Source organism: Chelmon rostratus, chromosome 16 (assembly GCF_017976325.1).
Source record: "Chelmon rostratus isolate fCheRos1 chromosome 16, fCheRos1.pri, whole genome shotgun sequence".
In the NCBI taxonomy this organism is placed as follows: domain Eukaryota; kingdom Metazoa; phylum Chordata; class Actinopteri; order Chaetodontiformes; family Chaetodontidae; genus Chelmon; species Chelmon rostratus.
Window position 1 is genome coordinate 10591108 of NC_055673.1, and position 24229 is coordinate 10615336.

Below are 24229 nucleotides of genomic sequence, written 5' to 3' on the forward strand. Positions count from 1 at the left end.
ATATGATTTTAGCCGTGGATGTATTTTAAACCGTTTCATTTATTCATTTACACATTGTTTTTAATATTTAAAGGAAAGCTTAAAAAGATGAGCTTGATTTAACAGAGATGAGACGTGTTGTATTTAGCAGTAAAGATACACAAACACTCATACAGACAATAGTTCTTTAGGTATTGAAAAGACTAAAGATGTAGTCCAACACACACATGCAGAGGCCCACTGCAACCTGAAAAAAAACTCCAATCAAACAAACAAAAGGAAAAAAACACAAATCCACTTAAACTGAAATTAAACATTTTATCATGCTTTAAGCACATGTCACTCCAGCAATCATATAAACACATAAATATATTCAGAAATATTTTCCCTCTGTGAAACGTTGTAACAATTATCGGATTATCGTTTCATCTTTTGTTTTGGTGGATCTGGACCCCCGATTTAAAATTCTAAACAGATCGGATAAAAGGATGCTTTGAAGTCTGATGACTGTTTCACTTTGGTTCTTCTCCTTTTCTTTTTCCTCCGAGTTTCTGTCTCTTTTGTCTTTTTGCCTTTTTATCTCTCTCTGTGTGCCTTGAGTTGGAGTAAGCTTTGTTTTTGGTCAAGCTACTGATGCTTCTTCTACACAGCTGGCATCCAGACAAGTGTTTGTTTCTTCAGTATTGATCTCTACCAGGATATTCCCTTTTCAGCTTTCTGCTCTCTGTGGGTCAAAAGTCACGATGGACGCTTGAGATCAAAGATTTCTTTCTCTTTCTTTCTCTCTTTCCCTCTTTCCCTCACTAGTATCTGTCTTTCTTCCACTGTATGCTTCTCTGCCTTCCTTGTTTTCCTCTCACATATGTTGCGGTAGTAACACTAATTGACCATTCTTAAACATCCCATAACTTAATCCTTGTTTCTATGACGACATAATTCAATTCCACAGTCAGATTACTTAACAAATTCCTCTAAGAATGAGGTATATGCACACACAAACAGCAAGATGCACGCACATACACACACATCTGCTTAGTCACTTTTCCAGTCGGTATGCTTATCCAAGTGAAGTAAATAATAAGGAACACCAACGTAGAATCAATGTGTGTGTGTGTGTGTGTGTGTGTGTGTGTGTGTGTGTGTGCGTGCGTGCGTGCGTGCATGAGGAACACCGGCGTTGATGGTTGATAGAGAAATGATGGAACTATTAAATTCATTAAAAGACAGATTCTGCTGTCATGCTTTACTGGGACACAGATACAAACACCCATATGGGGAGTAGCCGCACACACACACACACACACACACACACACACACACACACACACACTGTACTTGTTTTGTTAAGGATTCCAGGGAGGGGAATAGGTTTGTATTGCTTCTGAAATGACTCAGTTTCCTCAAGAGTGTTATTAGTCTTTAATTTTATGTGTGAAGAAAGATATACTGTAAGGCGGAAAAGTGTACTCCTGACATTATCCATCAGGGGTGGGGAACCTCCGGTCTCCCGGCCACATGTGACCCACAAGACCATTTGATCCAGCCCACAAGGCAATCCATAAATAGCAATTCCTTTTTTTCAGTGATATAACATAAATAACATAAAACAGGAGACTAACACACCGAGTGGTGCCTGAATGCAATAGCATGAGTGGTTGATATTAATGCATCATGGCCTCATCACTAAGTAGATGTGTTGCTTTTTCCAAGAGAAATGTAGTGAAAGTACAAACCAGTGTGTCAAAGTTTGTTGGGACAGGCTCGCAGTGATGAAAAAGGCCAATCTTAAGAGTCATTACAGCGTGAAACATGCTAAACTGGATGGGTTGCAAGGACAAATGCGCTTGGATAAAGTTAGCACACAGTTTACATGCAACGAGCAGCTTTCACAAGACAACATTTTGACAGAGACGGTGCTCTGCAGGCAAGTTTTGCGGTGAGGGAGCTAATAGCTAAGAAGCTGAAACCTCATTCAGAAGGAGAATTTGTGAAGGAGAGCCTTGTTGCTGCTGTGGAGCTGCGAGCAATGGACAACGTACTATGGTTCCAAAGTGTCAGTATGTCTGGAATAATTCATAGAGATGAAGGGAACCCTGACGTGGAAACTCAGTGGTAGCAGTGACAGACCTTCGTGGTGGACATTACCTGCTACTGTTAGCAGCTCTTTTCAAAACTGACTCTCAGTTCCGCTCAAGACTGACTGACACAAACCTGGAAATACAGCTGCAGGTAGCATCATCATCATCATCATCACTGCCATCTGGCAACAGATGCCCCAAAGACAAGCAGTTCCAGTCAACACAGAGGTTAGTGTGATGTATGTGCTAAATAACTTAGTATGACCAGAGGGGTGCCCCCCTGATGCAATTGCTGCCCCCCAAAGTGAGCCTCCTCCTCACCGCTATCACATAAGCTTATTATAAACATAATAAGCTTCTTATGTGCTGTCCAATGATCACACCACCAGTGTGACCAGTATGTGGTTTGTTTTACTGCCACCATATATTCTTAAATTGTCCAATGTTACTGTAATATTTAGAAATATATGTACACTAGCTAAATTTGCTATTGATTTAGTAAGTAACTATTGGAACTACATATTTTTTCTCATATGGTATCAGTATCATATTGTTAAAACGACATATTTGTATATTAGTGTATCTTTTCAGCTTCTCTTGCATTCAGCTCTGTATGCATGTCCAAATACCTGGAACAATTGAGACAGAAAAATGACAATGAAAACAGTGCCAAGTGTGGAAAAAAAAATTAAAAATATAGCCGCACATGGTGCCCTTGAGCGTCTGTGTGAGACTGCAGGAAACCTTTCTATCACATTGTTAATGTTGTGAAACGGTCGCAGTCGGGTTAGGTTTAGGCACCATAAATGAATAAGTCAACATTGACTTTTGGTGTCACACGGGACACAAGCAGCAGTCTGTCAGTCTTTACCTGAATTGCTCTGAGAGCCTAACATTGCCCGGGATGGGTTCACATTGTAGCTAGTTAGTTGCGTCTCATACAGACGCTGCATGAGACGTGGCAAAACGTCGCTATTTGACGACCTCGCAATGAGAACGGTCTGAAAAACATTAAGTTAGCTGCTCCCAGCAGTTGCTACCACAGCTTCCATGTCAGCTGATAAGTGTTGCCAGGATGGATGTGTCACTCGCCGCTGAATGGTTGCGGCACAATTACCTCCCAAACAGAAAATGACTAACATGAGCATGTTGCCAGACTTAAAAATGACATGAAAATGTGATGGTAATTCAGTCTAATTTATCAGCCTCAGTATGTTTGAGAGTCAGCAGTCACAGGTGGTTTAACTTTGCCAGGAGAATTTGAAAACGCAACACAAAGCACAGCAGTAACATACTGAGCTAAGAGGATTAATTGTGCAGTGAAACCAGAGGCCTCACTGTTTTCCAGCGCAGCGATACCTCCTAATCCCACAAACAACTCCGTCTTATTACATCTCTTCTGTACCGGTTACCATAACAGCTTCGTCTAAAGTGGAAGACACAACTTCCTGTGTTTATTTAACTCTTATTGAAAATGCTCACTCAAATGAACTGCAGCAAAAATAGAGGCTGAAAGATTAGCCCCCTGAAGAGAGGCTTGAATCCATTTTCTCTAATTTAGCATTAAAAGTTCAGGCCCTGAAGTAGCAGTAATGGCAGACTTCAGTAATGATTCATGTAGTAATGATTCATTTTATCCTCCTCGACACACACAAGCATTATGCTTAGCCCTGATAAACCCTCCAGCACACACAGGCATACACACAAAAGAGTTTATTCACAGCAGAAACAGATTACAGAAAAGCGTAATTAATGTGGCTTTGCCGCACCTTTAAATGCACACATACAAAGACACACACAAACACACACACACACACACACACACACACACACGGACAAACACACAGATATTAATACACGCTGTTTGCTCTCTCTGTGAACACAGTGCCTGTCGCTGGTTATCATTCATGTCTACATTTCCTGTCTGTAATTTGAACGAGGGCGTGCTGCTGAAAGCCTGCTTGGAGCCCACTGACCTGAAACTTGCTAAATGACAGACGGAGAGTGGAGCTGGTGAACATAATGACACAGAGACGTGAGATAAGCCAGCCCCGTTAAGAAGCGTATCTGAATGCTAATCAGCATCAGTGATTCCTTTATTTACCCAGGAGCTGTTTGCTGAGGGTCCAGCCTCTTCATAAGCGATGCTTTGCTTCACATTCACACAGTTCAGTAACTTCTGCTCTGTAAAAGCACATTACCCGGCCGCTCCACCAGAGGAGCTGTGGGTTCATTAATTGCTCAAGGGCACTTTAATGGCAGAGCCTCAGACTTAAACCTGCATCAATCACTCAAACTTCACCCACCCAAACTTAAGCTCTATGGGGCTTCTTGTAGCGTATTGTTTTGTTCATACGCCTCATGTGTGGTTCAATCTAAGCTGGCCCTTGTGGGCAAGGACTGCTTTGATAAACCCAGTATACTCTACCTGCTCAGCACCAGGCTGGAAACAGACAATATAAGCTGAAAGCTTTTAAAAGCAACTAGAGTTGAAGACCAAACCAGAAGTAAAAGAGTAAATACTGGAATCAATAACGAGAAAATGGTCTAAAGTATGTCTCTCTATGATGTGTAAGTGAAGGCAGTTTCACCATAATAAATTTAGCCAGTAATATAATGATAACTGTTTATCTGTTAGTTTTGTTATTTGTTTGTCCCCTAGTGATCTGCTTTAATTTATACTTGCAAAAACAATCATAATAACAACAGTAATTGTTTTCCAGGTCAAAATGTTGTACCCAACACAGTCCGAGCATTGCAAAGATACTAGCAGACAATGACTGTTTTTCATCCGTATTCACACAAACCTCCCTCGTGTCCTCTCGCTGAAGCAGCACTCATCAGGTTTTTTTAGGCCTCTTGGTGGCAGAACTCCACGACAAGCTGAACATCATTCACACGTTTGGCCAAAGTGGTTATTGCAAACATGTTAGCAAAAAGTTCATCCAGCACATATAGAGCAATGTGACCAGTCATTTGGAGTTTCTTGCCAGCTGATGAGGGCAATAATCTAACAACTGTCAATCTACTTCTAGGTCTGTCCTCGCCAACTGCTGGGAAAGCTGTCTTCTGCTGCTAAATGCTACTTTCACCAAGAAGTCCCTAACTGCCCCTTGGTTGGGTCGGGAGACCACAGTGGGATTATCAGAGCTGTATTTTTGTCGCAGCTGGAGACAACACTAATAAAAATGTGCACTCAGTCTTATAAGCCATGGCTCGCATAAAGATCTGAGGCTTTAAATGTGGTAAAATTTTTAAATTTTTAAAATTTCTTGCTTTTGCAAAATACCCCTCACTGTGTCCTTTGCTGCCGTCAAATGTAGACAAATCTCATCTTGGAGTGTAGTTGCTATAGTAACATTGTGCATTAGCACTGATCAGCCGACTGCAAGCATAAACTACTCACTCTTTCGTCCTCCTGCCCAGATATTACCAAACTCCGTGGGGGTTTTGACTTGTTGACCTTTCACATCCCTCATTAACGAAACAAGTAAACACCAGTTTCTTAGGTCTAATATGACCAAGAGGCTTGCTAATGTCCCTTAATAGGACTAATATGCAAATGATCTCATAATCACACTTCACACAGTGTGACGGCTGGTAGGTTTTGTAGAATCTCTGTAGGATGTTGGAGGTCTAATTAATTCTCTGCTCAAGCCTCATTACCATATTTTTGGAACATAAATGATTTGCATATTTTCCAGGCACCTAGCCTGAGTCCTGATGATGAGGGTTATAAGGAAGATGCAGGTCTGCATATTTGTTTACAATCATAACACGCAGACACACACATTCATATTCATGCACTCGCACACACACACCGCAGCCTCACAGCTGTGTGTACTGTAAGCACATGGATAAACTATACGATAACGATAACTATGTATCTGTCTATCTCTCTGTCTTTCTAAGTAGGTGTGTTTGCATTAATGATTTTCTGATCAAATTTTGCCTTGACTCATGTATATTCATGATCAATCAGAACTGAGTGCAGTTAAGCATAGCCTATCAGATTTTACCCCAGCCCTTCTGGATTTGCATATTTTAATTGCTGCCGCAATGACTGTATTACTGACGCGTCACCTGCCTACTGCGTGCACACGCGCGCACACACACACACACACACACACACACACACACACAGGTAGTGTAACGGAGAGTTGTTTCACAGTTAAATTCAGATGTTCAGGATCTGTTGGTTTCAGTCTCTAATCCTCTCTCTCTCTCTCCTCCTCTGTCTTTCCATTTCACTTTTGCTTTTAATATCAGTAATTATTCTGGCTACTTCCCAATAGTCTGCCTGGAATTGAATTTAGCTATCTCTCTCTCTCTCTCTGTGTGTGTGTGTGTGTGTGTGTGTGTGTGTGTGTGTGTGTGTGTGCTAGTGTGTCTCCCTCGCTCTCCCCCACTGTAATTGCTTGTTAAGCTGTTTCAAAAGCAGGTGCAGTTTGTCTGAATGACTTCTCTGTTTTCTAGGTAGCTAACTGCTTTAACCTGCCAACTTATTTGTGTGTTTTTATGTGTGTGCGTGTGTGTGTGTGTGTGTGTGTATCTGGGGGTGTGTGTATAATGAGGGTGACGTCAGTCATCATGTCTGACAGCTCCCTTCCTGAAAACACACCTAAGAAAACACACGCTGTGCTGCCATGCACATATGTGCCGGCACACACAGTCCCACACAGACGCATGCGCACATGTTCAAAGGCACAGACGCAAACAGGCATGCAAACACTCTCTTCTGAGAACACAACACACACCTCATGCTGCTGACAGATTAAAACCTGACATCTCCACAAAGTCAACATTTCAGTCGTCAGCCCGTTCTGACTGATAGCCCTGTTTGTGAAACCACACTGTCGAGTTTTGAAAGGGTGCATGAGTCCTACAACACTCATAAAGAAACCTATAAAGTCTTACTTTTACATGTAGAAAACAAACTGTAACAACAGATAAAGTTAGACAAGCTTAGAATAATATGTACGCATTATTTTGTCTGTTGTAGTTGTGATTTAATCATCAAAATAAAATGTTAATGATAGTTGTTGCAGCGAATACCTTTTGATCTGTTAGTCAGTTTTTCTTTTTTAATGCAGTGCAACTATACACAACTTTACTGTATGTGATAAAGACCACTAACCCCATTCTGAACCCACAATGTCACAAACGCAAGCAATGTTAAGTGTATTTCACATCTTCTTACGGTAGACCAGATTGCATCTCGGGGGTGTGAAATTCAAAATGTTAATAAAGGCCATAGTTTTTTTTACTGCTGACATACATTCTTAATGATGCATTTCATTCATTAGAATTAAGCTTGAATCCTAAGAAGAAGGAGATATGAATAGAAAATAAACATAAGGAGCCATCCTTTACCAAAAATACTTTAAACAAGTACCGTAAAGCCATGTCAAACACAGAATATTGGCAAAAAAAATCCTAAACAATACTGCAAACAAAGAATCTTAAATGCTTCAAGCAAAAAAAACAGATTAAATAAAGTTGACCTAAAAAACAAAATCTTCTTGCTGAAAAGCTTGAAGCTGCTCTCTGTATGAAATGAGGCCTGTGGACATTCGAACCTTAACAGATCTGTGTTGCATCCACCGGACATAAGGAATTATGTGCGATAACATCTGGCCACTGCAACCACAGTCTGAACCGTTGGCCACTGTGCAGCCCCATTGGAGCAGTTGGATGTTTCATGCCGTGCTCTGTGACAGCTAAATGCTTGGTAATAAGGTGGAGGCGCCTTCCCAAGCAGATATATCCTGCTGGTCCAATTTATTCCCTTCTGCCCACAAACCTACAACTGTAGATATTGTACAATCCAGCAACATGATATATGTATAACATATAAGGACAAATCCACAATTAATGATGTAAAAGATACATTATATAATGCAATTTCAGGCTCATTACAAAATATGAAAGTCCATGCTGCTTCCATGTTTATTTTGTGGTTTTAATGGCTAGATTGTAGTCTTCAGTTCTTTAGCTAATGAGACTGTCACCAACAGGTCTAGTTGTGTCTCCTTGCTACTACGCTAATTAAACCAACATGTGCCACCAGATCCACACACGGGTGAAATCTACTGCTTTACATCACCAAAGAGCGGGATAGAGAATGCTGTTAAAAATAAACCGAAGCTTTCAAAGATTCTCACACATGCAAATAATTTTGAATAAATGGGCCAAAACAAAGGCAAAAAAATAAAAAATAAAAAATGAAAGATTCATGGGTTTGAGCTCATTTTTGTTCAACAAACAGGAGCAACTCTATCGGCCAAATCTGGAACCATGATCACGATATGATATGGCACTTCAGATTTTGGTTAATACTTGTCCCCATGAAATCCCATTTATTTTGCCCCTTATGTTTTGTTCTCAAAATGCTTCAGTAGGCCTATTCCTAATCATGGCCTGAAGATACCTACACAAATTTATGATGATTGGGCATATTGTTAAGAATTTAGGCCATTTTCCTGCTAAGCCACGCCTCTTGCAAAATATTTTGGTTGACGGCAGCCATGTTTTTCCACCAGTCTCGCTAATTTGTAATAGAAATGTGTTTCTCAGTCCCCCAGTGCTCTCTACCAATTTTGGTGTTGGCAAAGTAAGAATCCAACAAGTTCTGTTCATATTACTGTTTTTCAAATAATTTAAAATACATGGGAAATCCATCATGGCAGACTTTTATAGTCGGAGACACTTTTTTGCAGAGCACGTTTAGATGGACTCCATTTTCAACGGTCTGAGGGGCGTTCTGGGCCTTGAGTATTACCATCTGACTGACTGGGCTCATATTTCTTCCCAGTTAGTCTCAATTATGAGAAAGAATTACAGTACGACTGACATGGATGGAGACTACCAGTTGTCTTAACCACAGTCTCTTTTTCTTAATTAATACATTGATAATTGAATACTGGGATGATACAATGATGTTTAAGAAGCTACACAAATCACCTTTTAAAAGAATAGTTTGACATTTTTCGAAACATGGCTATTTGCTTTCTTGCTGAGAATTACAGAGTAGTGATGCTGTACCACTCGCATGTCTGAAACAAATGAGGTACGACGTGTTAATTAGTGAGCTTTAGAGGTGCTGGTGGGTAGATTTTGTTACAATTGGACAGACTCAGGTTAGCTCTCTCCCTCTTTTTCCAGACTTTATGCTAAGCAAAGCTAACCAGCTAAAAATCTGGTACAGACATGAGGCTGTTAACAATCTTCTCATGTTACACTTGGCAAGACAGTGAACAAGCATGTTTCCCAAAATGTTGAACTGTTTCTTTATCTGAAAATACACATTGTTGACAAAGATATGCCACTTCTACGTAAACACGCAGGGTTGTAAAAACATGAAATATATTAAAGACAGGCTTTGTACTGAAAGAAAGAAAGAGAAAGACAGACAGACAGGCACACAGAGACACAGACAAATGCAGTGAAAGCATAATAGCACAAGAGCTGAGGAGTCAGAGGGAAAAAAAGAAAAACCTCGGTGCAGGGGTTCCCTGCGTTCCAGCCTGTCTCATTGTAAATTCCCTCATTTAAAAAATGGTGAAATTCATTTCTCACACAGATGGGAACAGGCAAGGCTGATTTCATTAAAATACCCCATCTGTTGGAGAGAGAGGGAGAGAGAGAGGGGGGGAGAGAGAGAAAGACAAACAAGGGTGAACCAAACAAAACAGTTCTCCTGTCCTGGAATAATTTGTTTCCCCTCCAATGATGTATGTGGTGTGTGTGAGTGTGAGTGTGTAGTGATGGGAGCTGAATTTGAACAGACAGGCTGCCGTTCCTAGAAGAGCCAGCTAGAGAAAGAAAGAGAGAAACAGATTTATGTATAGGATACAAGAGTGACATGGTGAGAGGGAGAGAGTCGTGGAGGAGAGAAATATGAAAAATATGCCGCCGGACGGATAGAGTGGGAGGAAGAGTGAAAGAAAGACAGGTAGGGGGTCGCCACTGTCCGATGATTGTGAGAGGAGGGGAAAAAAGACAGACAGGAACGCAGACATTGGACGATCGGTAGACAAAGTCGTCTTTTTTTCAATGTCCAATGCCTGTGTTTTTAAAGTTCTCATTTTGTACAATATATGATGAGGGAAAGATCTTGGTTATGGCGAATAAGCAATGGTTAAAGCATGGATATGATACAATAAAACTAAAACACTTGGTCAAGGTTTGGAAAAGATTGTGGTTACAGCTAATAAAAAATGAACATTAATTGTAGGTCTGTGGTCCCCTGCATTACCCATCTACCACCATGACCACCACACCCTTACTTGCCCCCTCGCTACATAAAGAGCCCTGGCACTGAACGTTGGCCTTCGACTAGAATATTGAGGTGTGCAATTTCCCAATATGGGCGTAGTTTCCAGGATACTAAGCTGTCTGTCAGCACTAAACCTTATGTGAAAACTGCCTTTTGCTGCATGTCTCCGTGGGAGCCCAGACTAAAAGACCAGAAAACCTATTTGGGATTGAACAAACAAGATAAAGTACTATTCTCAAGGTCAGGAAAGAACTCACAGGCTCATTTTTATGCTTGCTGAGTTGTCTGAAAACAGAAACAGAAAAATATGTAAACGAGAACAACTAAATCTTCAGTTTGGCCGTATTGACAAACAGGATAGATGATCATGGAGAGCAGGAGGGGACCAAACGGAGGTTTAACCAGCTGTGACTCAGCACAATAACCAGACTGTCGGTCCCGCTCGTTACCAGATGTTTTCTGTGATGCACGATTTTGTTGTTTGCTGATCGAAATAGGATAAAGAAGAGGAGATGAAGCTGTTTTTCCAATGTATTTCAGATCAACATCTTTGTGAAAATGAGCTGAATACACGAGCGTAAATAGCATTTTCAAAATTAGCTGGGTCAGTGTGAGTATACACTGTGAGAGAATAAGCAGGCATGAATTTAATAATGTTAGATGGATGGAAGAAGATGAGAAGGAATGAGGAGAAATGCAGTGAGAGAGAGTATTTTGCATTGATACATGATTTACATTTCAGATTCTTTGAGTTTTATTGAAGCCTAATCTCTTGTGTGCGTGTCTGTGTGTGTGTTTGTGTGTGCGTGCATGTGTAGGGTGGTGTGAAGGCATGTGTGTACACGAGCGAGCATGTGATTGATATCTGAGTGGCTGTGAAGGGTGAGTTCAGATGGTTGTATAATTCATCATGTGTCCGTTTTATTGCATTTGACCAACAGTTTCCCTGCAGAGGCAATAAAGTTTATCCTCTAAAAAGGCATAAACTGACAAAGAGGGCTAATGAGGGGAGGAAGATGAAGAGATGCAGTCAGAGAAGCTTTATTAACAGCTTCTGCCTCTGAACCTTTGGCCTGGATGCACCTCCAAACGGGGGAATTGCGCTCTGTAGGAGCGCAAAAGCCCAACAAATGCTGCAAGTTATGTCTCTTCCAGCGCTTCAGGGTGAAGCGGCATGACCTCATTTGTTTTTTCAGGCACAAAGAAAGAAAGTTTAATGCTTGTTTTCACTGACAGCAGTCCAGCTAAACTGTGTTATCCAGGATGACAGTGATATATACTCTAGCTGCCACAAAACAACCTAAGAGGACAGGGCGTTGTCTTTGAATGCCCCAAACATACCACTTGTGAATGCACATATTTGGGATGAGTGGATTAGATGACATTGTGCTGATGTGTTCATGTTGCATAGGCTTATTTACTTACAGTATTTATTGCTCTTGTAATTTATTTAAGCGGTATATTTATTTATGTGGCTTCTTGTAATTAAGGCACATCTACAGCGCGATGAGGCCTGAGAGAAGTTTCCCCATTGGGACGATAAAATACATCAGAATTAAAATTAAGAATCAGAAGAAATTACATGGGGAAATAACCACACGCCTTATTCTGATGGGTGCACTGTGAATTATGGGAGGGGTGTGAACTGTACTTTACAAGGATAAACACAGGGAGATGTCAAATAATGTGAACCACTGTATGTTTTAATTGACATGTATTGCAGGTTTTATGACAGATCACATAGCACAGATGATAAAGCCATAGCCATAGGTTGGTATTATTCAGGTAAACTTCATATATAAAATTTGAAATAAGCATCATGTGTTACATATTTGCCAAATTATTCTTGTTCTCAGTTTGGTTTTCATGTAACTGAAAGCATCCTGCATATAACAATAGTAAAGCAAACCTAGAACTGGCAACAATGAGCAAAAAATACACCAAAAACATGTCTAAAATGGGCATTGGTGGTGCCGAATCTCACCATGAAAACGCTTATACATCATAAAATGCAAAGAGGTAAAAGAGAGAGAATACTGGACGTTCATTCATCAGGCTGCCAGAAACACAATTCCAAATGAGTGATAATGTTGCTCCGTAACTGCTGGATGTGTAAATAAGCAACATGTTCATTTTTCATTTCAGAAGCTGTGTTTTGTTCACAGGTTGTTTCAGGTTGTATTCAGTTACTGCACGTTTAGATTTGTGGAATCACTGTGTTTGCTTGTAAATGGCGACTCTTACATTTTTTCTGGAGGGACTCGCCAGCTAAGATTTATCCACATCATCTGTTTCCACAGTCCAAATGTACGGGTCGAGTGGTTCAGTAAACATGCTCTTCTGGCTCCACTTTGTATTATCGTCCAGGCTTGACCACCATTAATACATCAGCTAACACCAATTTACAGAGGTTCACCAATGTTAATATATCCGGAAAGCTTTTGCATCTTGCTGTGTTGGTGACTCAGGCTCTGATCCCATTGAGCCTTTTTTAACAGAATCAGCTCAGTCTTGCTAGCTTCCCCCTCACATTTTCTGGCTGTCACAACATTGCACCGGCATAACATAACCTTTGGATGATAGAATGAGTTTCCAAAACCTATGAGGGAGTCGCGATCGCATTTCGCAGACACCCTGAAATACCTCAGAAACATCTCAGAAGAAAAAAGATAAAAACGCACAGAAAAAGCAGCCTCCTGTTTCACCTAAACCACTTGCCCTCACTTACAGTAGCACTGTTTTCCCTCAGCCCCTCATTAAAGGCTAATTTATCTGAGTTTTTAAAAGTTTGGAAGTGACTTGTCTGCCTGGGAGTTTTCAACTCAAAACCCACGCGCTTCACTGGAATAGAAGGTTCTTTCTTGCAAAACTTTTTATCGCATCGCAACATAAATAAAACCCTGAAAATAAGATGCACAATTTATGAAAAATTAATTTATTGAAGTTTTCATGAGCACTAATAGGCAGGACAAACTGTTTTATAACAGCAATATCATAAATGTGTGTGCGTGCGTCTATCCTGATATGCTGACATCATCCCACTAAGGAGACTCAGCAATAATGCTATCACACAACACACACTCTCTCTCACTTTCTGTAACACACACACACACACACACACACACACACACACACACACACACCAGCAGACAGCCATACAGACTCAGTGATAATGCACACTGGGCATTTATCTTTACAGTGAATTATGGTACACTGCGGTCTCATTGACTCTGTGCACAAATGTGTGAGTGTGTCTCCAAGTGTGTATATGCGTAAGTTCTGAGTTATGGCCCACACTTGGTGAGGTGTGTGTGCGCGCATGTCCGCGTGTGTGTTGAATTGAATTATGGCGTTGCGCTATCTCATTGACTTCAACTGAGTCCCATTCATCACAACTTAAGCATGGAAATAGACTATATGGACAAAATGCTGTTTTAGCAGTGTGTGCATGAGCCTGCGTGACCATGGAAATACCCCTAATGAACGTTACAGCATGAGTGTGTGTCAGACAGAGAGAAGGGATCAGTGTGTGTGAGTTCCTGTATGTGTGTGAGATTAAAATAAATGCTATTGCTGTTTTGATTCTTGTCTAATTCATGTACTTGCGTCAAGAAATGATTTTTCCAGCCGCGACGCAATTACAGGTCCAAAACCTGAATGTGGACACACACACACACACACACACACACACACACACACACACACAGTTAGGTCACATCAGTTAGAGAACACACAAAAGAAGGATTTATGTGGCTGTTCACAGTAGCCTAAAATATAGGTGTGTATATCTATGCACACACACACACACACACACACACAGGTGTGCATGCACTCCTTCATACAGTATGTACAATCCATTCACACTGACCTTTTACTATAATAACATAGTTGCTATTTCTGTATGGGTGTGTGTGTAAAGGTCAGTGCAAAGTAAAAGTAAATGTGATGCTTACACACAGGCAGACAGCAGGAATCATGTTTCTTATAACAGGCTTTTATTTTTAAACTTTTCTAGGCCACAGCTGAAGTTTAGTGTCCTGCAAAGAATTTAACAACAGCAATGATTTCTGCACCCCCTAAATGATATCCTCATCTGTGTTATGAGAGCTGACAGGGGCATAGCATGTGCGGCAGAGGAGATAACTCAAGAAACCAGCATCCAGAGGTCCTTTTCATTCTAAGTGCATTTTCCACTGAGGAGGGACATGTCAGCTGATGTTTACCACGGTTAGCTCGTTCTTCTTTTTAGTGGTGTGGAAACCCAGCAGTTTGGGTTTGAACGACACAAATACTGAGTTTTATTTGGACACCACACGCGTTGTGGTACTGGGTTTACCTCCACAGTGACAGCTCAATAACAGCAGTTGTCTCTTTATGGCAGCACAATCACACCTGCCTTCTTTCTCTGTCTCTGTGTCTCTGCGACTACTTCTAAAACGTCAGGCCATCTCTCTCATAGAATCATCAGGCAAAGCCTCCTCTCCTCTCCCTGTCTTCTGTGGTGTTATATCTTGTAAACTTCCCCATTCCCACTCCTCCTGCCAGTTTCATGATTGCCACTGAGGAGTTTTTATTTGTCCTGTTGAAGCTTAAGTGTCGGTCGATGCCCCTACATCTCCATCCAATCTCTTTTTCCCTGGCGTTTGTCATGGTTGTTAAAACTTTTCATTCCTCTCTTTTAATCTTTGGATCTCTTTTCTGCACAGCTCAGGATTTCTTGGATGTGACAGCAGTTTCTCACGTAGTGTGACTGGGGTGATTGTAAATACAAAGAGTCGAAGGAGAAAGATTAAACTCTTTCCATGTCTGAAACATGAAAATACTGAATCAAAACATGTATTTATTACTTTTGTGCATGTGAGTACGTACACATTCATTTGTGCCCACAGAGCCACAGGGGTGATGCCGTGCAGTTGGGTGCAGAGGCCATGCTGAGTCCTTAAGTTGAGGCACATTAAAGGCAAGAATTGTGGTGGTCTTGCTTGATAGCACAGGCTATGCTGTTGTTTTTCAACAAAATAGTTTGGACAGAAAGCTAACCAAGTGTCATGAACCCACTGTCATGAAACGGCATTTTGTGCTCAAAATCGTGATAAAACACTCATAAAAATGTATTTTGTGGCATTAAATTATCATCAAATGTCACCAAAGTGCACTTCACCACAAGTATAAACCATGAATATGGTAATAGTTTTGTCATTGTATTGTAATTATCAGTTCATTTTTTTGCAGTTTGAAATTCATGCGGCCCAAAATGTGACATTTGGTGCCACAAGGTGATTTTTTTCAGCACATAATGCATTTTTTTGGTTCAAAATATACATGTGACACTTTGTACCCCGAGGAGCTGAACACAAATACATTGAAAAGTATAGAACGTGCGCAAACACACACACACACACACACACACACACACACGCACACACAGACAAATGACGGAGAATGCTCTTCTGACCATGTACTCCAAAATATGCTGAGCCAATGAACTAAGCCAACCGCTGTTTATAATTATAGATTTGCTGCTGTGTGTGTGTGTGTGTGTGTGTGTGTGTGTGTGTGTGTGGGACTGGGACTCTGACTTTTGTCTGGCTTTTTCTTTTGACTTCACCTGACCTCAATTTACCTGCCGCTTGCCTCTAAACGCAGCGCCACCTTACATGCACACGCGCACACAAGTGAGACACAGATACACACTCTTTAACTTTGTTCGCGTGCAAACACATACACATCCTCTGTCTCAGTCTCTCTCGCTCACACACCCCCCCACACACAATTCTTCATATGAATAATACATCACTATATAAGAGCTGTCCTAAAGTCTTGAGAGAACCGGAGACCAGAGTGATCGAGGAGGAGTGTGCGTGATAAAGTTTCAGTGTGTGTGTTGTTGGAGTTACTTAGTCTATTAGATGACAGACTTTCTGCACAAAGTTACACATACTGTACAGTGCTGCATTTATCTCTGCCTGTCTCTCTCTGTGTCTCACTGCATGTCTCCCTGCATGTCTCTGCAGGCTGTCAGGAGGCATATACCAACTGATGACACTTTGATGTGTGTGTGTGTGTGTGTGCATGCCTGTGTTTCGGTGTGTGTGAGTGCTATAACCTCTATGCCATCTTAAAGTGGGTCCTCCGTTTAGGGTGGTGATGGCCCGATTTGTCTTCCACTTGTCAACTTCAGGTTCCCCAGAGACATCGAGAGGCAGAGAGAGTGTAAGGGTTTGAGGCAAAAAGCAGTGGATGTGTTTGTAACACTGAAACTTTTTCTGACATTTTTCTGTTTGTAAATTCACGATGTTAACAGATATCCTGTTTATTTACTCGAGCTGTCAACATCTTGTACAGTCTGGCGTAAAAACATCAAAGGGGATGAATATCAGGATTGTAATCATATCGAGGTGAATTAATTTGGTTTCCAAGATAGGGGGGATTCGCAGTACTCCATGTTAAATGAAACATGATGGAGGGCAATTGTTGGGAAATGAAACCGAGAACAGCGGTGAAGATGTAAAGCGTATTTTTAACCCTCGAGAGGGATAACGTTTTGTTAGGATTGATTTCACAGCACATCGACAGCTGTCAGAGCAAGGCAGGCACAGCAGACTGAGTGAAATGCATCTGGTTAGGGGCACCAGACATCAGTGCTCTTTGCTGTAACAGTACAGTACAGTCTTAGTACAAATCATGTGATTCACTTTTCATAATCATCTGAATGAAATACAATCGAGGCAGCATTACACATTTATTATATATTATATATTGCTGCCAATAAATATAGCAAACAATTGCATGTAGTCTTGCAGGGTTAATGAGGTGTTTTTAAGCACAGTTTTAACTCCTTATCTAAAAACAGTGTGTACTTTATAGCACTGCTGACCATTTTATAATGCATGCAAGAATTTCACTTTCCTTTTAGTACTCTTCAGGCAGCCATTATTTCTCATTTCTTCTGTTGTGGCATAAAAATCAAATAGCATAGCCCTTGAAACTCTGGAAGCTGCAGCTGCAACTGTGGTGTGAAAAATAGTCTTCAGCAATGTAAAGTAGGAATAATTTGTCGGAAACGGGCTAAACATCACAGGGACGGTCCTTTAAAGAAACTCAAGGAAAAAGCTGAAGAACATGCTCACAAAGGGTGGAAGCAAGTAGGGCAACTATTACTCAAAGTGTAATGGTTCAACTGTCTGGTATAAAGTAATAGCAGAGACTGTCCATATATCACTCTGGTACCAAACTGCTGCTGCTGCCAAGTTCTGTCACCATCTGCTTCTGGTACCAAATGCCAGGGGAATTTAATCTTTGTCTCACTTCTGCTCAGCCTTTGAAGCCTGCTGTTGTTTGGTATCTGTGTGCGTGTGTGTGGTTGTGTGTGTGGTTGATAGAGAGCAAGACTAATTGTGTTTCCATTGTTTTGGTGTCAACAACTCTTGGTGGGCTACTTGTTTGCATATTGTTAATTTCCCCCTCTGACTGTGTCCGACTGAGCATCTCTGCATGTTTCTACCTGATTTGTGTCTACGTCCGTCCATCTGTGTGTGTGCGTGTGTGTGTCCTGCCAAGTCGAGAGGTCCCTGCATGCTGACACCCGATTTGACAGCCCTGCTGACACTCTAGCATTTAGCTGAGCGTGTGCATGTATGTGTGTGTGTGTGTGTGTGTGTGTGTGTGGTATGAGTGACAAGGTGTGACACACTAGCATTTGTCTCGTAAATGCCAGAACAGAGAACTGACACCAAAGGGCAGCAAGACGGCCAAAAAGAGAGAGAAACGTAGGCACAGAGAAGAAGAAATGTAGGCAAAGAGAAAGATGGGGGGAAATTGGTTTGCCATGTTCTCACATTTAATTGGTTGTTCACTGTGTATTTGATATTTTTAAAACCCAGAGAAACCTGCACACCGCTGATCTGCCTTTAAACTATGACAGTCTCACACCTGCCAAGGTGTTTGTCTTGCTGAGGCACCTTTCATTTTGGATGTCACAAATCCTTTTACACTTCACAGTGCAGACACACCGCAACAATCTCCATCTTAACAAGTCTGTTATTCAGTTCTGCAGTTGAAGTCTTATTTTGTAACGCAGGCGAAAAACTGCCAGTGAGATGCCTGTGTTGAGACATCATTTCAACATATTTCCAGTACAAGTGTTTGTCAGGTTTCTTTAGGTGATTGCTAGTGCACACCGAGGTCTTGATGTTGTTGTTCTCAGCAGCAAAGGAGCTGTCCGAGGTACTCGTCTGCACCTGCAGCCATGCAAGTTCTAGCCAATGAAAAGTTAACATTATCACCTGCTTTTCAGTTTGTCCTGGTTGCTGGTTTTGAGTACTGTGCATTGCCTTATGCTGGGATCAGATGGATGATATCAATCTGATAACAGCCCAACCCAAAGATAATGAGTGTCAGACACTACAATTGCTCTTCTTTCACCTATTTTGACAACTTCCTCGACATGTTCTGTGATGCAAGCCCATAGCAGCACAGAGCGTCTAGCACAACCCAGATTTCAAAGAGTCTGGACTAAAAAACGTAACTTAAACCGAATGCAATCATTTGGAAACAAGCTCTGTTCACTGACAACAGTTTTACAAAGTGTCCCCGAGCCCATTTAGTAATCTCCTTTATACAGTCATGTGTTGAGAGTTGAACCTCGCTCCATCCTCGCTTGTGAAAGACTGAGCTTTTCCAGGATGCTCCTTTCACACCCAATCATTAAACTATCACCTGTTACCAATCAACCTGTTTACCTGTGAAATTATCCAAACAGGTGTTTTTCGCAGCCTTTTGTTGCTCCTGTCCGAACTTGATCGAAATCAATGAAGTTGATGAGGTAAAACAGTGAATATATGTTCTCAGTCCTGTTTTCAATTGAGTCTATGTCAGAAAGGATTAACAAATTATCACATGCTGCTTTATTTATGTTTTACACAGCATCCCATTTTTTTGGAATCTGGGTTGTGCATGCACATCTGTAAACATAATTGAGTAAAAGAAGATTGATGTTTTGTTTTCAGTGAACCTGTAACCATTTAACTACCATTTAAAATCACCCTCAGGCAAAGATTATTAGACCGAATTAATCATGCCTGTTGATATGTCTTAATCCTTTGCACACTACATGTACCGTATGCTGTGCACCCCAACACTTACTCTCCTTGTACTGGGAAGGAAAAAGACAGCTCATCTTCATCACTGAGTTAAGCCATGTTTATGTATGTAAGCATTTGTCATTGGCATTGTTATGTGGCACAGTGAACTTGATCCATGGCAACTCAAATATGTCAAGCAAATTGTGACAGACAGGGTCCTGCGTATAGTCTAGCATATGTCTCGGCTTAGTCGCGGCAAGAATTTATGACTCTGTGATCCCCTATTTTGTCACAGTGATCATTTCAGTAGACGTTTAGGTAAGCGTTTGTCTGACTTCATCAGATCAATCGTATCTTTTCTGTGCCATGAAGTGATGAAGCCTTGTTTAGTTAGCTTTGTTGGTGCTGCACAAAAACAAAAACAATATTTCGGACGAAGTGAGGAGCTTTAGTGCCATTTTTAAGGCCACTTTTCAGGTTGAAGTTTGGTGGAGCTAAGGTGAGTCTTATGTGATGTGACGCCAAAGGTGTGGAGAGCCCTGGTAGCTTACCTGCTTGAGCGTGCACACCATGTATTAAGGCTGAGTCCTTATCGCAGTGGCCTTTGTTCGATTCCAGCCCAGGCCCTTTGCTGCATGTCATCCCCTCTCTCTGCTACCCCTTTCCTGTCTTTCTTCAGCTGTCACTGTCTAATGGAGTCAAAAAGCCAGAAAAAAAATATTTTAAAAATAATTAGAACGATGCAAATAGTCTCTGGTACAACAAAACTAACAAAAGCTTGAGGGAGATGTCAATCAAGCACACTCACACAGTCCTAATTAGGACTAATCAGTCAAAATAAGTGACACCTCTGCAGAGGTTTTATGTAACTACAATAGTGTTAACATTGTAGTTTCTGCCACATACACAGAAACATACGCATTAGTGCAGGATAAGGTTTTTTTGTTTTTTTTTATCAGAACTGTACGTCACAATGCTAATTTAAACTTTGATGACCCATAGTGCCTGCATTAGCTCAGTGATTTGAGTGCCACTTGCATAAATTTTTTACATTAAGTCTTGTAGCAAAATGTAACAATGTCATGTTGGGTCAAATGAGAGCACAGCTGCCATCAGAAACAGGCTTAAATACAGTAAATGGTGCAGCAGGCTAAAGCAGTCTAGCTCATATTCATTTAATAGCCTGTTCCACTGGTTCAAGGATACCATATCAGATAAATACATAATGCACAGTGCTGGTCGACAATTTGCAGAGGAGCTCTTTGAAATGATTCCCACAGCAACAGTGTAGCCAAGTCTCATGTTATCACAATGACCTTTCAGCAACCTGCAAATGTTCAGAAGCAGTCAGAATATTCTACTTACTATCCAGTGACCTGGAATGTTCGGCTAACGTGATTTGAGAAAAAAAAAAATCTACATGATGCTGTTTGTATAAAATCTGTAGTCAAGCGAGGTTTTGTTGTTGTCCGTGTTTTCTATTTTAATGTAGATTTAATTGATTTATTTTTACTGAAATGCAGCGGGGTCAACAACTAAAACACGGAGAATAATCAAAGCATATCGATTTAAAGCTGAAACAGCACATCAGATGTAGCTTTTGAGAAACACAACTGAATGTGAAGCATTGACAAAGCTCTCGAAACATTTGCTCCCTCTTTGAAATCTAAACAAGTTCAAGAGCCTTTTGAACCTCTCTGTTTCTGCTCTGTCAATAACACCCGTTCGAGTCGAACTGACTCGGCCAGTGCAGCAGTGATTTAAGGAAGAGTCTCTCAGATCTCAGCCCCAGAGCCATGAGGAGTGAAAGTCGTCACTCCGCCTGCGTCCGACTCATTAAAACATATTAATTCTCCTGTCGCGTGGGGACCCGAACTGAGTAAATGCACTCTCTCACTCGGGGACCCAGTCTCATTAAAATATAATAGCACTTGTGTCATGTAGGGACTCAGCAGATGCTTCCCATGACCCATGTTGTGCTGAGATCGTAAGGAAGAAATAATGTTTCTACCTGTAATGGAAACGTGTTTGAGTTCAACAGGAAACAAATGTGATTCTGTTTGTAATGTGAGGCTATTTGTCATGGTGATTTATGCATACTCAACTGTTGCACTCACTGTAAGCTTAATTTAAATACGAAATGTACATGACAGAATACCTAATCACACATTTTAAAGTGCGAAAAGCATAAAATGCTGCAGGAGTCACAAGTTAAGAGGTAATTGTGTTGTTAATTGTGCTTTGTGTCGGTCTAACCATTAAAGGGTGTGTATGTCTCTGATATTTGTGTCTCCCTCTCTTGCTCTGCCACACTGTTGTATAGTTGGCTGTTAAATTGTCAAATACCAAATGGCTAACGGCTCTTTATAATGACTTTAGCAGTGCAGCAGCACTTTTTTTTCCATCATGCTCATAGTGTAGCTCAGAAATACTGTTTTAAAGAGTTTAAAGTGTAGGTCACCTGTTCTGGGCCATAATTCGCCTAAATCTCACTTTTAAGATCATGCACTCATACCCAAACATGGAAGCGTAAATTATATTATATTATACTATTCCCAAATTTTTTTTTTTAATTTTCCTTTTAAATAACTTGGAAAAAACATTTTAACCAACACTAGGTGTCCAAGATGACAATTTATGTAATATTTTCGTTGTTATATTTCACTGCTTTTCTCTGATTTTCATTACAAATGGCTTCGCAGGGCAAAAATGTTTCAAACCAGGCTTTACAAACTTCAGCTGTTTGATGAAGATGTGATTAAACGCAGGCATTATACATGCACAATATGTACACAGACACACACCCACGAACACATAGCTTGTGTGTTTCTAATGTTTGGGTTTTATTTTATGGTGAACTAATAATATATATATTTCTGTGTGTGTGTGGGCATACTGTGTTTTCGGCCAAAAGTCTCTGTGTGCAGATTTGAATGTCATTGTTTGTGGGAAACATGGGAAAAAATGACAAATGGTTTTTTAAACTCATACTGACACACTATACAAATGGGTTGTGTGTTTTTATTTGCCTTGAGGGCACAAGTGTTTGAGTGAGAGCACACTGTGTGTCCTGTGTGTGTGTTTTTGCCTGTTTGTCTGAGTGTGTCTTCAGTGATCTAAAGCCCAGGAAACGTCAATGTGCTGAAAACTAATTTGACCAACTTTAGAATTACCTTGAACATTTTCTTCCCGGCTTTGAAATGTCAGGCGTGTGCAAAAAAGCCCATGTCATAGCAACTGACATCATTATCACGCATCAGGAAGAGGGTCATCTGCCCTTCCTCCCATTGTCTTGACAGCGTAGTGTATTCTTTCATTCAAGTTCTAGAATCACAGTGCTCACGCAAATGTGTTAAAAATTGAATAAACTTTTTTTTCAGAAAATTACTGCCTCAGTTGTTGAGAAAACTCGTCAAGCTTATTGCTTTTTACCAATTGTTACCAATAAATATCCAAAATTTTCATAGAAACTGAAACAAAGACATTTCGCCCTGGCATTACATCCACATGCATTTAAAAGATGTTTACTTCTGCGAGAGAACACCACAGTTCCCTGTAAACAAGGTCCTCTTGTGGTGAGGGCGGCTCAGATTTTGTTTCCAGTTGTGGAGAATTAAGAGAAAGAAAATGCAAGAATTCAGAATTCCGATTCTGTCCATTTTTAAATGCTGAAAACAGCTTTTAATAAATTTAAACTTTAGGTATACTCCATACATATATATGTATACACACACACACACACACACACACACATACATATACACACAGATGTGTATATATGTACGTATATATGTATAGAGTATACATACATATATGTGTGTATATCTGATGGGTTATAAGTAATTTAATGAATGACTGACAGAAGAGTTCAGGCCAGCCTCTATTGGAATCATGATTGCTATCAGCTGTGATAGCCCAGTGCATTATGGGAAATAGTCCCTCCATTTTTTTGTGATTCTGATATTTGGTCGTTTTCTACTGTGAATGGAATGTATGACTGTTCTAGTGTGTGTGTATGTATGAGTTTGTATACAGAAAATTGTATATTTGCATGTGTGCATCAGATCGTGACAAAGGTTTCATACAGTTGAATCCCTCAAACTTAATTTTTCATAACAGGCCCGAGAGCCACACACACACACACACACACACACACAAGACGAAGAAGAAGAAAAGAGGAAAAATCCTTATCTTCAAACACTGTGGCTTCCACTCCTTGGAGATTCTTGTGGCGCCTGTGTGTGTATGTGTGTGTCAGTGCGTGAGCTTGTGCGTATAATTTCCATGTCAGACAACGAAGTCATTTTGTATATGTGTGTCATAATGTGTGCTTCTTCTTGTGTGTATGTGTGTGTGTGTGTTTTCTGATGTGGTTTTGTTCAACAGAAAAACAAGCCTTTAAGTTTTACAGAGAAAATCCTCAAATCCCCAAATGGATTGATAATTACAAACAGGACGAGACTGATATGTGTGTGTGTATGTGTGTGTGTGTGTGTGTGTGTGTGCCATTGGGCTTGAGCCGAACATGTTTTATGAGTTTCAAAGGAAAAATAATTACAAATTCCTGCCACATCTCCAAGAGAGGGAGAAAGGCAAAGACAGAGATACAGACAGTCTGAGATTTACATCGTGAGATGAGCAGAAACAATAGAAACAACCAGAGAGATGGATGGAGAAGCACAGAGATTGAAGAGACAGGGAATGACAAGGAAACAAAGACAAAATATTTTCATAAAGAGAAATAGAAAAGCATAAAATTCCTGTCATATGAATAATATTAGATAGCCTCGCTCTTTGCTCTAAATCGCCAG